The sequence below is a fragment of the Papaver somniferum genome, unplaced genomic scaffold (genome assembly GCF_003573695.1).
Source record: "Papaver somniferum cultivar HN1 unplaced genomic scaffold, ASM357369v1 unplaced-scaffold_30, whole genome shotgun sequence".
Classification (NCBI taxonomy): domain Eukaryota; kingdom Viridiplantae; phylum Streptophyta; class Magnoliopsida; order Ranunculales; family Papaveraceae; genus Papaver; species Papaver somniferum.
In genome coordinates, this window is record NW_020641040.1 from 234,014 (window position 1) to 250,130 (window position 16,117).

Consider the following 16,117-nt stretch of genomic DNA (forward strand, 5'->3'; position numbering starts at 1 on the left):
TCTTGCAATCTGCAGCCATTCACAAACTCAGTTATCAATCAAACTAAAGTTGCCAATCAATCAATAATATAGAACGATTCTTGTCTCACTAAATTCCAAACTATGATTTGGATGTAATTGATACTGATGGTGAAAGACATTAGGAGGATAAAATACACCATTGAGATAAGCGTTAAACAAAACAAAAATAAAATTACAACAATTATGTGATGTTTCACCTCCTCTACTTATCTTGAAACAAAAGGAGGCAAGCGATTCAAAACTCTCAAGAAAAAGAAAAACAAGACTAAGATCACACAGTTTTGCTCCTTTCTAAGAAATAGGCATACCATTTTGGTCTGAGTTGCTCTAAGGTTAACTAATTGATCACATCATGTATTGCATCTTGTCCAGGCGTATCTGATTGCTCCACGGAATCCCATCGCCAGTCTACTTATCTGCGTTGATGTCGTGAGCTGTTTGTCCTTCTTTCCAGTACCAGGAGGTGAGGGCTAAAGCTAAATGTGTATACGGTTATAAAATTGCAAGTTGTGTAATTTGGTAGGGCATGATCACTAGACGTACACCTGCTTCATTAAAAACAAAAAAGAGGCTATGCATGAACCTTAAGAGGACAAAGGATGCTAAGACGAAACCAAAACCTTAAATGAGGTAAGATTTGATTGTAGCAGTCGGAAAAAGACAACAACCACTTGACAACATGTCTTTAAATAAGTTTGATGGTGGAACACACAAATGTTATTATCCTTTTATCACTGGCTTTATGATTTTCTGTCCTGGTTTTTTCATTTATAAATCAAAATAAAAATAAATTTTGTATCAAATCTTTTTTTTTTTTTTTTTGAGAAAATGCAAAAATAAACAACCCAAAAACCACCTCATAAAGAATCTGGCTTGATTAGGTATATTCAAATTAATTGGAGTATATCTAATGAGACAAAAACCAGGTCATTTCGAAATAAAACAGGCTACCTCTTAACCATGTATTTTCTAAACAACTAATGTACCCTAATTTGATTAACACTAAAAATTATGATTAGGTTAATTAATTGAGTTTAGATGAATTAATTAAGTAGATTAAAACTTATGAATTTAAGTTATCAAATTATTATTTTTTTGGTTGAACTTACGTGTGAAGATTTTTGATGAAAAAAATCTGTTTTGAGAAATTCTTTTGCAACGAAAATGAAAACATACTACCCAAACACTTCTAAAAAGGGTATTGCAAAGCTGATGTGTGAAATCATACTCAAAATTAAAGAAGAAATCAACACTTTCAGTTCTGAAAACTATGAAAAGTCGGCAGGGTCGACGAGTGAAGAACATGTCGACTGCATCTAGCCGGCGAGGTCTACATATGAGTAACATGCCGACTATATCCGGCCGGCAAGGTCGGTGAATAAAGAAGATGTCTACTTTATTATTTTTGACACACATGAGACTGTTGTAAATGTTTCACTAGTCAGCATCTTATTGATTTTTTACCCTTCCGGCTACCTTATAGTTGGCAAGGTCGACAAAAAATACCTTGCCGACTATAGGATTTGTGACATACTGAGAAAGGTATTACAAATGCATAATTAGTCGGCAAGGTTTTAATTTCATAACCTTGCCGACTAAACTATAGTCGGCAAGATATAAGGATGAATATCGTGTCGACCCTGTAAATATTACTGTCAGAAATAAAACTCTTTGAAAAGTCGGCATGCTGTTCATATTATAACCTTGCCGATTAAAAATAATATATGAAAAGTCGGCGTGTTGTTCATCCTATAAGCTTTGCCGACTAAAAATAAATATGAAAAGTCGGCATGCTCGGCAAACAAATACCATGCCGATTGTGTAACTACAATTCAACAATTTCAAAACTTCTGATCTAATTTGTCATTCAAATAACAAAAAAAAAGTACTAGAATGAATTTGAAAGGATTAATCGACAATAGAAAAAATCATAATCGACGAAATTTTTTCATTTGAAAATGATGAAATATAGAGTAGGAGAAAGGAATTGATCATTAGATTGATGATGAAGGAGGAGGAACGAAATTAATAAGGTTTTGATTAAGGGTGCACAGGAACCGAGTCGAAAAACCGGACCGTGCCGGAACCGGTGGAACCGTACCTGTTTTTGGACCGAACCGAGGAAGAGGGTACAGATACCGGTCCAAAATCTGAGAACCAACCTCTAGGTGGTACAGGTACACGTTCCTATTCATGTCTCGTACCGTCCCGTCCCGTTTGTACCGACTACCATAGGTGCTTCAGAACGAGCTCGAACTAAAACTCGAGGTCTCCTCATAGTGGCTTCCATAGGTTGCTGCTGTTGTTGCGACTCGACATTCAGTTTAGGGATTTTATTAGGAACCCAACCTTGAGATGGATGGTCCTCGAGGCTTTCCTCGTTATCCCTACTGCTACCAAGTTCGCTCTTTTCTTGATGATCAAACAGTACCATTTCTTTCTTTTCAAAATGACGACTCCTCTAGGCTCGTGTATATTGGTGTTCGTGATCGATCGCGACTTTTTCCTTCAGAAGATGAATGTGAAAGTTCATCCACTTCGGTGTTTGTTGTTCCAAGACCTAGATCCATGAATTGCCTTGGAATCGTTTCATTTACTCTATTTTCTTCGTGTTTTGCAACATTAACCATCTAAAAACACACTCCCACATAATTACATCAGTATAACTTCACTCGATCATTTCTTCTCATCTTAATGCTCATATTAGTACTAAAATAAGAATTTTTAGCAATTAAATACCTTATGTTCTTGAGAAGTACCGACTGGTACCAGAACTGTCTCTTGTATCGTACTTGTCCCGAATGGTACCGGAACCGAGGATACAGGTACAAGTATCGGTCCAAAAACTGGGAACCGAGGCTAGGAAGGTATATGTACGCGGCCTCAACAAGAACCGAGCTGAACCGTACTGTGTGCACCCTTAGTTTTGATCTAAAACCCAAAAGGGTGGTTTTAATTATTATTTGGAGAAGGCTAATTAGGTAACTTTATACATATTAGACACCCCTTAACCATCTATTATGGTTGGGAACAAAATGAATATACCCCAATTAATCTGGATATATCCCAATCCCGCCAGGGTAGAGAATAATACAAAACACAATATTCTACATTACTCCTTGATAGCCATCGTTACAACAAATTCGTCAGGTGCTCTGAGAGCCCCTGGGAATCTATTAGCTAGGGGCTGTTGCAATGATGTTATCAGTTGTCTGGCAGTCTGCAACATCTATACTAGAGGACAAAGGATCCTAAGAACGAACCAAAAGCTAAATCATGTGAAGCAGTCGGCGAAATAAACATATGACCACTTGGACAACGTATTTATGATTTTGTTTGGTAGTGGAACACAAAATTCAACAACGATTTTTTTTTCTTCCAATAACGATATTATCCATTTGATCAACAATAATTTTGTTTTCCATCAATAATTTTAATCTTTTTTCTTCAAAATTAAGATTCAAACCTACAAGACCATTTGCTGGAAAATATGAAGTCAAGATTTAGACAAAAACAAGGGCTATTTAATCTATTCTACATTTGATCACAACAGTTCTAAACAGATCGAGAAAAACCGAACTCCACAAAAACTGACTATAACATGTTTGGCCGTGTCGTTCAAAGCTAGTGTGTTTGTTGGTTTTTGTGGAATCTGTTTTATCCGTCTATTTATCATTTGTTTTGAGGGTTTGGTTGCAACATAAATAAGCAAAATCATATGCTACCTTCCCATAATATAGTGTATGGTCAACCATTCATTTCTCTAGTGACTCATACTAAATTGGGCAAAGAAAACTTTAAACACTAATTAAGCGACCGTGCACCCTATCACGACTTTATTCGATTAAGTAAAACTAAAGTTAAAGTAATCCGCTAATAATTACAAAATAATTTTGCTTCACTATATTCCAACTTTATCTTCCAAGTGGGCGCAATAATTCAACATTGTTAATAGGGATACCAAATTAAGTGGGGTGTACCAAAATTATAACAAGACAAAACAGATTTTCATATAGGACAACATAGTTTTTGTTTTGGCTCGGGACACCCCCACCAAACCTGGCACCCCATTAACAGCCTTGCAATAATTGATGGTGGACACTGATTAAACTTTAGAGACATAAATACAGACTTTTAATAGTAGAAATCTAAAAAGGAGAACAATAAATGAAAAAGATACTGTGATATTAACGGGTTATCCTTTACTTTTTCCCGTTTAACAGTAAAACAGTGTTGTTTTTCTTTGCTAGTCTTTTGTTTTCTCCATTCAGAAATACATCTCTAATGAAAGGTATGCATTGGAGTGTACATAGTGTCGGGCAGGCCATCCCAAGCCCGATTGTAACACAGGCCGTATTGCATGGGCTTGTAGTTCTTATTATCCATTAAGTTTAACATGCGAGGCCAGACCGGGCAGTAGCAAAAATTCATGTACATGGCCCGTTCATACCCATAAAGCAATACAGGCCAGACCAGTTCGGGCGGGACAGGCTTCCGGCCCAAGAGATGTCAAAATTCTAAAAAGTATATGGTTTTGGTTTATGGCTTGATGAATGATAATATATCTGTAAATCATTCAAATGATAATTCAAGCAATTCATATTCATTACTGTCGAAAAAAAAAAGAGGAATTGATAATGAAACCGGCCGAGTCGAGCTCTGCGACTCGGCGCGCGATCGAATCGGCGAATTTTTTTCCTCAAACTTTCTCTTTTTCTGTGCTTCATCGTCATCAATTCAGGTGATTTTTTGATTCAGGTGTTAGTTAAAGATAATTGTTACCGTTTATTTCAGGTGAATTTCTTTAATATGTCTAAAAACTGAAATCGATGGAGGAATACTCAAATTCTCGATTAGAATCTGAGGCTTCAAAAAAAAATTAGATCTGAAAACACTTTTGTTCCGATGAATCTTAGTCCATCAGTGTTTATACCTGATGAGATTGTTGATGAGAGTGTTAATGAATGGAGCTTTAGTTTAATTGGAAGGTTGGATTTCGTGAAAGTTGAAATTTCAACAACTGAAGCAAGTTTAAGGAAACAATGGATTGTTACAGGTAAATGTCATCAATTTATTCCTATAGGCAAAGTTTTCTTCATTATCAAACTAGAAAATCAGGTGGATATGAAATATGTCTATGAGGGTTTCTGGGAGGTTGAATCTCAATACCCGAAGCTTAGATATTAGGAGCGTGATTTTAAACCGGAACAACAAAAATCTTCAAGTGCTTTTGTATGTATGTTATTTCTTGGCCTTGGTATTGAGTACTAGAAATAAGATATTCTTATGTCTATAGGTAGAGCAATTGGTAGACCAATTCATGTAGATCCTACAACTCTGAAGCAAGAAATAGGATACTATGCAAGTATTTTGGTGGAAATTGATCTTTCCAATGATATTCCAAATAAGGTAGTGGTTGAATCAAAGTATTGTAAATTTGAGCAGGAAATTAGAGTTTCTAAATTGCCTAAATTCTGTAGTAAATGCAAGATTGTGGGTCATTTGGTAACTGAGTGCATAGTAGCAAGGAAGGAGCAAAATCATGGAGTAAAAATTAACAATATACATAAACCTCAATGGAGGTACACTCCAAAAAAAGTAACAATGCAAAGCTCTGGTGGATTTGATATTTGTTTTCCTTCTAGTAGCACAAACTGTGAGGATGAAGAAGTAGATACAATAGTTCCTCCTACTATGAATATTACTCCTTGACTTAATAAGGAGAAAGGATTTACTGGTCTTTTGGAGTCACCTAAAGAATTCCATCTTTATCTGTGGATAAAATTATTGATGTGGGTGCAAGTGTGCAGGCATTACATTCAGTTGTTGAAATACCAGTTAGTGTACCAGTTATTGAGCAAGTTCAAAATGTATCTGTTGAGCCTGATATAGTAACAGAATCCTCCACTACCAAAAATGAGGTATTAACAGCTCAGGTTTTATCAAATATAAACAAAGAGGTAACAAATTCAGAAGGTTGGAAAGAAGTTGCTGGTTCAAATTTTAAATTCAAAACAGTAAATCATAATGCTAACTCAGGTAAAGGTTTTGTTTCTCCAAGTAAATTTCAAGCATTAATTGAGGTTGCTGAAAAGCAGGATCATATTTTTTCTAAGGTGATTAGCAAACCAGCTAAAGGGAAGAATGTTAAGGGTGTTCCTAATGTTGTAACTGGAAAGCAAGCTAGTACTTCATTTAAATCAAATGTCAATGTGGGAGGTATTGATATTTCCCAATTAAAAGTACTTTATTGGAATCTCATAGGCTTGAAAAGACATCAAGCCAGAGATAAATTAAGGAATTTAGTAAAAAAAAATAGTCCTTCATTATTATGGGTAGCTGAGCCTAAAATAAGGGTATCTAGTAGTGGAATGAAGAGCCTGAACTTACCTGGGATAAGTAAAATGATTATACATAATCCTAGTGCTACTACAAAAGGAAATATATGGATTTTTTGGAATTCTTCTCTATCTAAACCAGAAGTGGTTTCTTCTTCAAGTCAAGCCATTACTGTTAAAGTTGGAGATGTCATGGTAACTAGAATTCATGCAGCATGTATTACTGTGGATAGAAGAGGCTTATGGGAAGAATTGATTGATATTAGTCAAATAAACTATCCTTGGATGATAATTGGGGATTTTAATGTGGTGTTAAGTTATGATGAAAAAGTTGGAGGCAGAAGACCACTAAGAGTTTCAATGCAGGATTTTAGAGACTGTATAGAGTCTTGCAATCTAATTTAAGTTCTAAGAAATGGAATCAAATTTTCCTGGTGCAACAATAGAGTTGGTAAAAAAAGAATTTTATGTGATCTGATAAAGCATTCTATAATCTCAAGTGGTTGGAAAAATTTGATGGTTGGTCTTAGTGGGAGTAAGAGGTACATCAGATCATGGTCCCCTATTTGGTTCCGTTGTGAATATTGGTAAGCATGTGAATGCTCCTTTAAGATACCAACCTATTTGGACTTCTCATCCTGGTTTCCTTGAAGTAATTAAAGATGCATGGAATGAATAAATTATGGGTAATCCAGCCTTTGCCTTCATGAGTAAACTAAAAAGAATAAAACAAATATTGAAGAAGTGGGAGGTGTTTGGAGATCTCAGAGTAAAAGTAAAGACCACGGAATAAAAGGTACTTGCAGCTTCCCTGTTATCAGATGTAGATCCTGAAAATATAGAGCTATTAAATAAACTGGTCATGGCAATGGGGGGACAAGAAATATCCGCTGAAAAATATAATGAACTGATGAGAGCTAAGGCCAAAACAAAATGGATAAAGGAGGTGGTGCTAATACAACATTTTTTCATGCAACTATCAAAATAAGGCAATCTCAAAACAATATTTCTGAACTAGAAAATACATAAGGCAATGTTGTGACTGAACAATCTCAAATTGAAAGTTGTTTGGTGGAACATTATAAGAAGAAGTTTGACGAGCAAGATATTACAATCCATGAGGAAATAATGGAAGTCATTCCTAAAATTATTAATGATGAAGACAACAGAATTTTAGATGTTACTCCCACGACAATGGAAGTGAAAGAAGCAGTTTATGGCATGAATGAAAATAGTGCTCCTGGACCAGATGGTTTTACTGGAAGTTTATACACATATGCATGGTACATTATTGGTTCAGAGATAATAAAATCAATTCAGTATTGTTGGAGTCAAAGATTTATACCTAAAGGTCTAAATTCTAACTTCCTATTTCTACTTCCTAAAATTCAAGGTGCAAGAAAAACAGAGCAGCTAGACCTATTGGATTAGATAATTTCATTTTCAAAATTGTTACCAGAATCATTACCACTAGAATAATTACTATGATTGAGAGACTAGTTTCTACTCAACAAGGGTCATTTATTAAAGGAAGGAACATCCATGATAAAATTGTGTTGGATTCTGAAATGATTAATGAACTCAATATTAAGAGAAGAGTAGGGAATGTTGGACTTAAACTGGATATAACTCAAGCTTATGATTCCTTGAGTTGGGATTCCTTGTTTGAAGTACTTAGGAGATTTGGATTTTCTGAAGTTGGCATTAGTTGGCTCAGGAAAATTTTTGAATCTGCAAAGATCTCTGTACTTGTTAGTGGTGGACCATGTGGTTTTTTTGGTGTTGGAAGGGGTCTCAGGCAAGGTGATCTATTATCACCCATTTTATTTATTCTTGCAGAGGAAGTACTTAGCAGAAACTTATCAAAATTGGTGCAGGAAGGCAGAGTGCAAGCAATGGTGACTAGAGGTAATTGTCAGCCTTCACATTTAATATTTGTTGATGATATTTTTATTTTCTGCAATGGCCACAAAAAATCATTGGATAATCTGATGAACTTACTAAGCAAATATCAAGCTTCATCTGGCCAAGTAGTAAATATGAACAAAAGTAAATGCTTTGTTGGTGGAGTTCCAAATGCAAGAAGAAATGATATAGCTGAATACCTGCACATGGGATTATCAGAGTTGCCTGATATTTACTTGTGGGTCATATTAAATCCAGGGAAAGTAAAGTGTTATCAAGTTAGGGGATGCTGGAGCTAATGCAGAAGATGTTAGCTGGTTGGATGGGTCAATTACTGCCTTTTCTGTAAGATTAACATTGGTTAAACATGTGTTATGTAGTATACCCATATATAATATGGCAGTATACAAGTGTCCCAAATCTGTTATAAAAGAATGTGAGAAAATTATCAGGAATTTCTTATGGTCAGGTGATCCTGTTGTTAAAAAACTTGTTACTGTGAAATGGGATTAAGTTAATTCTCCATTAATTGAAGGTGTATTGGGTCTTAGGAGGTTGGAGGTAATAAATAAATAAAGCCTTGTTAATGAAACTCTTGTGGAAAATTGAAACATAGGAGGTGGAATGGACTCAATTCATGAGAGAAAAGTACAAGAACAAGAATAATGAATGGATATTATCTTACAAACAATCATCAATTTGGCCAGGAATTAAATGGGTCATTTCTGAAGTTAATGAAAGTAAAAGATGGATATTTGGTGATGGAAAAAATATATCTGTGCGGCATGATAAATGGATCAAGAAATATTCTTTAATTGAAATGCATGCAGAGGATAATTATGTTCAAAGAAACATTGATTTAAAGGTAGCTAACCTAATTGTGGATGGTGAATGGAAAATACCTGAGCAAATGTTCAATTTTTTTGAAAAAAATGAAGTACCTGTAATTGGTGGTGGTCATGATAAACTAGTATTGGAGAAGGATTTAATTGGCAAATTCTCAGTTGCAAGTGCAGTTCAACAGGTAAGGACAAAATTTCCTGTGTTACCTTGGATGAAGCAAGTCTGGAATCCCTGTGTGCATCCTTATACTTCTAAAAATTGATGGAAAATACTGAGAGTACCTGTGCCACTGAGGAAGCTGTAAGGAAAAAAAGGATTTATGAAAGTCTCAAAATGCTGTTTATGTGGCAATGCACATGATACAATGAACCATATCTTATGGGAGTGCAACTTTAGCACTAAAATTTTGCATCGGCTGGGAGGAATTTTTTGTTTTCTAAATCCTTCGTCATTTGAAGATATTCTGAAGTCTGCAAAGGGTAAAAGTGGAGCAATTCAAGAAGTTGGGTATAATATTGCATTTAAGGTGATGGTTGAACTCTGTCATACAAGAAATAAAAAGATTTATGAGAAAGAAGAACCAAACTTTTAAAAATTTAAACAGTGTGTGCTATATTACACAAAGGCATATGGTGTAAGAATCAAAGACTCCAAATGGGGGACTGTGTATGACTTACAAATCTTATTGCAGTTTGGAATCACAGGAATTAAAACACATATGTCAAATTTTAAGCAGTGCTTCTTCAAGTTGCCTGAAGGTGGACAGATTCGTATATGTTGTGATGGAGCATCAAAGGGTAATCTTGGGAATGCAGGTCTAGGATTTGTGGAAAGGAATGAAGAGGGTGGATGCCTGGGAGAAGCTACTGGAAGTTTGGGAATAGCAACAAATTTTCTAGTTGAAGTAATGGCATTGGTGGTAGCTGGGGAATGGGCAGTAAGGAAAAGGTATATGAATGTGTGTTTCAGCCTTGATTCTAAAGCTGTCCTGCTTGCTTTTAGTAATGGTAAAATACCCTGAATTGTGGTGAATAGATGGAACAATATTAGAAAGCATATACCAAGAATCACATTCACTGATTTATATAGGGAGATTAATTTTTCTGCTGACAAGATGGCTAAGAAGGGTGTACTTTTAACAAGAGGAACAATTCCATATCATGAAGGCAAGTCAGACTTACTGGATCAGTTGGAGTGTGAAACTGGGATTTACTTTAGATTTTGTTCCAGAAAATGTTGTATAATGCTATGTGCTTTATCTGTAATAACTCTTAAGTGGACAGCTCAAATATTGGGCTTACCTTGTTGGGCTTTTGGTTAGACTGAGTCTGTACCTAGAAATGGTTCTGGGCTTCGTGTAAGTTGTATCTTTTGAAGCTTTTAGTAATAAAATTACATGATTTAGAAAAGAAAAAAAAAATCATTATTGTAAAATGTAATTCGAAATTTTATCCAATCTTAAAAAATTGTCCAAATTTGAAATTTAAATCATAGAGAAATACATCACACTCATAGAAATCTTTATTCCAGGATACCGGCAGTCAGACTGGTCGGGTAACTAAACAGGTTATCAGGTGGGTTAACAGGCCGGACTCCAATAGAAATCTTTATGCAGACTGTCAGGTACCCATGGACTCCTTCGGACCCGGACGGTACATGGCAGGCCGCAAGCTTCCGAGCATTTTGTACACCCCAAGCAATACAAAACTTATGCATCTTCCTAAGCTCCTAGTTGTAAAGGTATGAGAGCAATTCAAAACCTACGCATCTTCTTAAGCTCCTAGATGTATTTTCCATAAACTTGCAGTAATGGACCAATCTGTTTGATAACCATTCTTCTTTCTCAGGAAATCAATCAGAGATAAATTTGTAGAATGTAACAAAAGCTTTTCTGTTTAAACTCTTTTGTCGGTTTTAGATCTCACAAGATCTTGATTAAGTTAAACAAAACTACCAGATTTGAATATTGAAGAGTCATCAAATGATAGCTTGTCGATATAAGTACAACTAGTAATAACAAGTCTATTAAACCATAAAGTAGATCTAGTCGGATCCCAGTCGATCAAGTTTATGCAAGAAGCAAATCTTGAAGCAGGGACATATTGAGGGGATTGACTAAAATTTTATCCCCCGGCTAGTACCATTTTTGAAGACTAGTATTCAATTAAAATAAAAATGAAACTTGTAAATGGGAGGGCTACATGGGTTATGTCCAGATTAGCCCCCTTACAGGTTCGTCTCTGCTTTATAGAGGCTAAACTCAATCTAAAAGAAAACTCTATTTCAATTCTTTTCTTTAATATGAAAATGAATTCTATTAGATGCTAATTCGAAAAAGATTCTTATTGAATGCATTTACCAATTTCCATTGAATGAAGTATTCCGGTCTGTTCTACCTAATAAATCTAAAGAATGTTTTGCAGATACATGTACTGGATTATTTTCCCTCTTCAGCAAAAAAAAATATCCAAGGATCTTGATATTGACTTAAAAAAAATGTGATCTTGAACAAGGATGTTGTGAATTGAGTGGATTGCGCTTCCTATTTTCAGCTAGCAGGACATTCTTGTTATCCCTTTCCTATTTAATCGCTTCCAGCAACATATGTGCTTCAACTTGCTCTGCATCTACTGCTGTAGTGGTGATGCATCTGATTCCATAGCAGATACCTGCAAAACCACACCATATTGGTCAAAATCCTACCTGTTTCTTTATAAGTAGCAGAATCAAAATATATCTTAAACTTTCCTTATACAACCATTCTTGTACCCCGAACATGATTCTGGTTGATCATATGCCTAAACCAATCAATGTACTCTATTTATTATTGTTATCGACTGAAGAAATGAGAAATAAAACAAATGTCAGTCAATCTAGGATCACAGTTTTGCTCTGTCTGATTTTCTTGGTTGAACCCCTAACAAGTTCAAGAGTCATTCATTCTAGTGCTTAAATGTGCAATATTATAAGCTCATTTGGGGAGTTCCTAAATTATTATAAGTTAATTTTTATTTTTCTAATCACACGCAAACAAGAGGTAGAGGAAGAGAACATCCCCTTTTAACCACATCTCCAACCCAAAGGATCGGGGCCTTAAAATTATTGACACCTAAGATTTTAGACTTTTTTCATCTCCAATACAAAAGTGCAGGTCATAAAAAAATGATGGCGTGACTAAGTGGGGATAAAGGAGAATGTCTAGATTAGACTTTCTTTATGACCTTGGGTCTTAAGTCCACATCATAATTTGTTTCTAAATTTAAACAAAGTTAATTAAATAGGACCTTGAAGATTGGAGATGAAGTGTATGTGAAAATTGTTAGCTTTAAAAAAAAATTATTTTTTAGAAATGCCCCACTAAAAAAAAATATTAATAAGACCTCCACATATGATGACCTTAACCCAGGGGAGGAGCCAAGATTCCTCTGAAGGGGTGCAAAATTGCTCTACAGTTGCAAACAAAAAAATTAGGAGGTGTAAAGAGAAACATTAGGCTTGTAAGCAGCCAAAAAAATTTAATTGGGCCTTAAATTAGGCTTTGGAGCCAGCTGGGCAAAGGGTGCAAGTGCTCACCCTTGCAATGGTCTGGCTCCCCCCTGCTTAACCCCAAGCGTTGGAGATGCTCTAACAAGTTAGTCAACCAGCAATGTGGTATATATGTTGATAAATTTTGTCTAAGGCTCATTTTTTGTGGAATCTGATTAACCCATGAAATCTCGGAGCTGTTGTTGTTATTTTTTACTGAAGTAGATTGATGTTATGAGTTTTTTTTTGTTTTTTTTGAAGCATGGGAAAGATAATGAGCGGGTCTAAAAAGCTATTACACGTGGGTATTTTGTACCCACAAAGTCATTTAATAGAATTTGGTTGAAAAAATGTGGAATTTCTTAGTCCCATATTATTGTTGATAAGTTCATGTTTGGCTTCCATGTGCTGCAAATTTTCCCAGACCGCCTGCTGCTTGATTCCCCTATGTATAATTGTGTTGTATAGCACAAAGAGGATTGGTATTATGAGTTGATGGGCCTTATTTGAATGCTAGTTTAGTTAGGACAAAAGTCACAAAACTGAATAAAAATACCTGGAAAGATTCTTCATTTTAGGCTGGTTCCTATGGGGGATGGCTAACCCACCCATTTGCCATGCCAGCTGCCCTGGAAAACTAGTCGCGCCACTATGGGAAAAAAGATAAGGGATCGAGTCTCCACCTGGCGGTCGAGACTACACCTAGCGGTCGAGACTACACCGCTAGCGGTCTCTTATCGATCGCCCGGTCTAGTTTACACCGCTAGCGATTTAATCTCAACCGTCCACGGTCGGTGCTCTACCGCCTATAAATACCACCATTACCTTCAGTTTTCATTCACAAAAAAAAATTCTTCCCTTCTCTAGAGAGCAGACCAGAGCGATTTTTTAAAAATGAGTAGTTCCAAAACAAATAGACAAAGGAAAAGAAACAGGAAAGAAAAAAGGAAAATCTGTTGCAGATAGTGATATCGTATGGATTCAGGATAAACAGCACGAGTTCTCTAATGTTAGGCAACTAGTTGGATCTGGTTTAACATCTACGCATTTATGTAACCATCCCGAACGAGTTTTGTTACCTAAATTAAGAGGTGGGTGGTCTGAGCTAACTGAAGTGTTTGGGTTATTCCCCGAAGTTGTTCAAGAATCCTTGAGAAGATATCCTTGGCAGCGTTTATATTTCATGAAAGGAAAAGACCACTGGGCTCAAGTTGTGCGAGTTATTTATGAACGTTGGTGGAACACTGCAAATATGTTCTTTTTCAAGGATTTCAAGTGTGGTAAGTTCTATTTTTTCTATTCAATGGTTTAATTTTTAGTTCAGAAACAAATTTTAATTTTTAGAGATTCAATTTTTTAGTTTGATACAAATTTTAGTTGCACATACAAACTTTACTTTTATGACCATGTTGTTTTTAGGATTCACACCGTCATATTTGTATATGTTGACTGGAATAAAAAGTGAGGGTGAAATAGTACAATTTAATCAATTAAAGTGGATATCGGAAGGAAGATGGAAACAATTACTTCCATTGTACTCAAATGTTACTGAAGGAAATCCAGAATCCAGACAGTTACACACATTTGGATTAAGAGTGTCGGGGTTGAAGGCTTTTTTAAACCGTTACCATGATAAAGGGATACACAGAGCTGAAGATTATCTTGATCTTGATCGTATTTTTGTATTATGGATGTTAGGTCAAGTTTTTTTCCCAGATGCTAGCTCAGTGTCATTAATTGGTTTTCGGGACTCTTTAGAAGATTTAACTAAAGCACCAAATTATGATTGGGGTTCTGCAATTTTAACTGAGCTATACATAAGTCTCGGTGATTGCTCATGTAAGAAGACAGATAGCTTGAATGGATTTTGGATCGTATTCATTAAATTTATTATCGAGTTGTCAAACTAGTGGTGAATGTACTAACACATCAATTTTCGTCAATGTTATTTTTCAGTATTGGTGGTATACTTACTTTAAGGTCCGCGAACCTGATCTTCACAAAACACGATTAATTTTTCCAGTCTTGTACAAGTACAAAGATGATAATTGGATTGCTCATATTAATGATGGTCAAAATTTCGCTGTTGTTCAGAGAATACAATAACTGTGCATAACTAGTATCAACATTACGCCAATGCCGTATACAGTAATTTATGAGTTTCATGAACCAACGGCACAAGCCATGCTTCAGTTAAGCCTTAGGCGACTTGTGTTTTCAAGTCCAATTAGTGGTCAGGGTATTTGGTACTACGGAGAAAGACATCTATTTCAGCTACAAGGAAAAAAGGTAAAAGCAATCAACATGTTTCCAACTTCAATAATTTCACATGATGATTGGATAAAGTTGATAAATAATGGACAACCTTGGGAAGAAACTGATGATTTGATCCAAATTCTAGAAGACCATTATGATTACTTCAGTTGGTTTCAAAAGGTATGCAAGCTAAATATTGTTGTTCATCCACAAAACTTAGGTAGGTTGACTTTCCAGCAATTGGCAATTTTCCACTTACAGATCTTCCATCCCAGCCCCCACCACCGATGGGTGAAGCATATACGTACCCTAGCAGTCAAATGGGGTCGTCAAGTATGCCTCCAATATCTTGGGAAGTCCAAAATTTATCACCAAGTGGATATGTTGTTACAGTTCCACTTACTAGTGAAGGTATGCAGCAGAGCTATCCATACGATGGTGTGGAAGCATCAAAAGAAGAGTATCAGAACTAGTTGAACAATTTTTCGCTTTTTATCAATCAATTCTAGAATTTTCACTTGAGTTAGATGCAGACACTGAGGCATAGTATGAGTTATGAATTTCCTGAGACTCCGTTAGGTTCAACTTCTCAAATGCCCGGTGATATCAATGCAGAAGTCGTGGAAGTCGTGGAGGTGATAGCAATGCAAGAAGTCGTGGAAGTGGAAGTCGTGGAGGTCGTAGAAGTTGTCATCACACTCCAACTATGGTGGAAGAGACTCAGCTACTACCAACAGCGGAAAACGTGGAGAACGTGGGGACGGATTTCCAGTCTCCTATTGGTTTTATGCCCCAAGGTTCTGTATATACTCCTGGTGGTGGTGTAAATATGGATGCATTTAGGAAATCCATAATTTATACCCCAGCAAGTTCAGCATTTCACCGATTTCAAGCACCTCCAATGGCTCCGGTACCATTTCAAGGTTATGAATCACCTGATGCTACTCAACCACCATCTCAGAGTCCAAATAATGAGTTTTCACAAGATCAAATAAGCTTAGGGGATTATATATTTGGTAACCATTAGTTTGATAGATAAATGTTAATCGTTAATATGAATCTTGGTTTTTTTAAATTGTTAATGTAATTGCACTTTTGTTTGATAAATAATAATCTTCATTTAAAGTTTTCTACGTAAGTTAAAATTGAGAAAATAAAATTGATAATCTAGATTAAATTGGGGCAACACTTTAAAGATTTCATAACAACTTGCATATCGTAATTTCTCT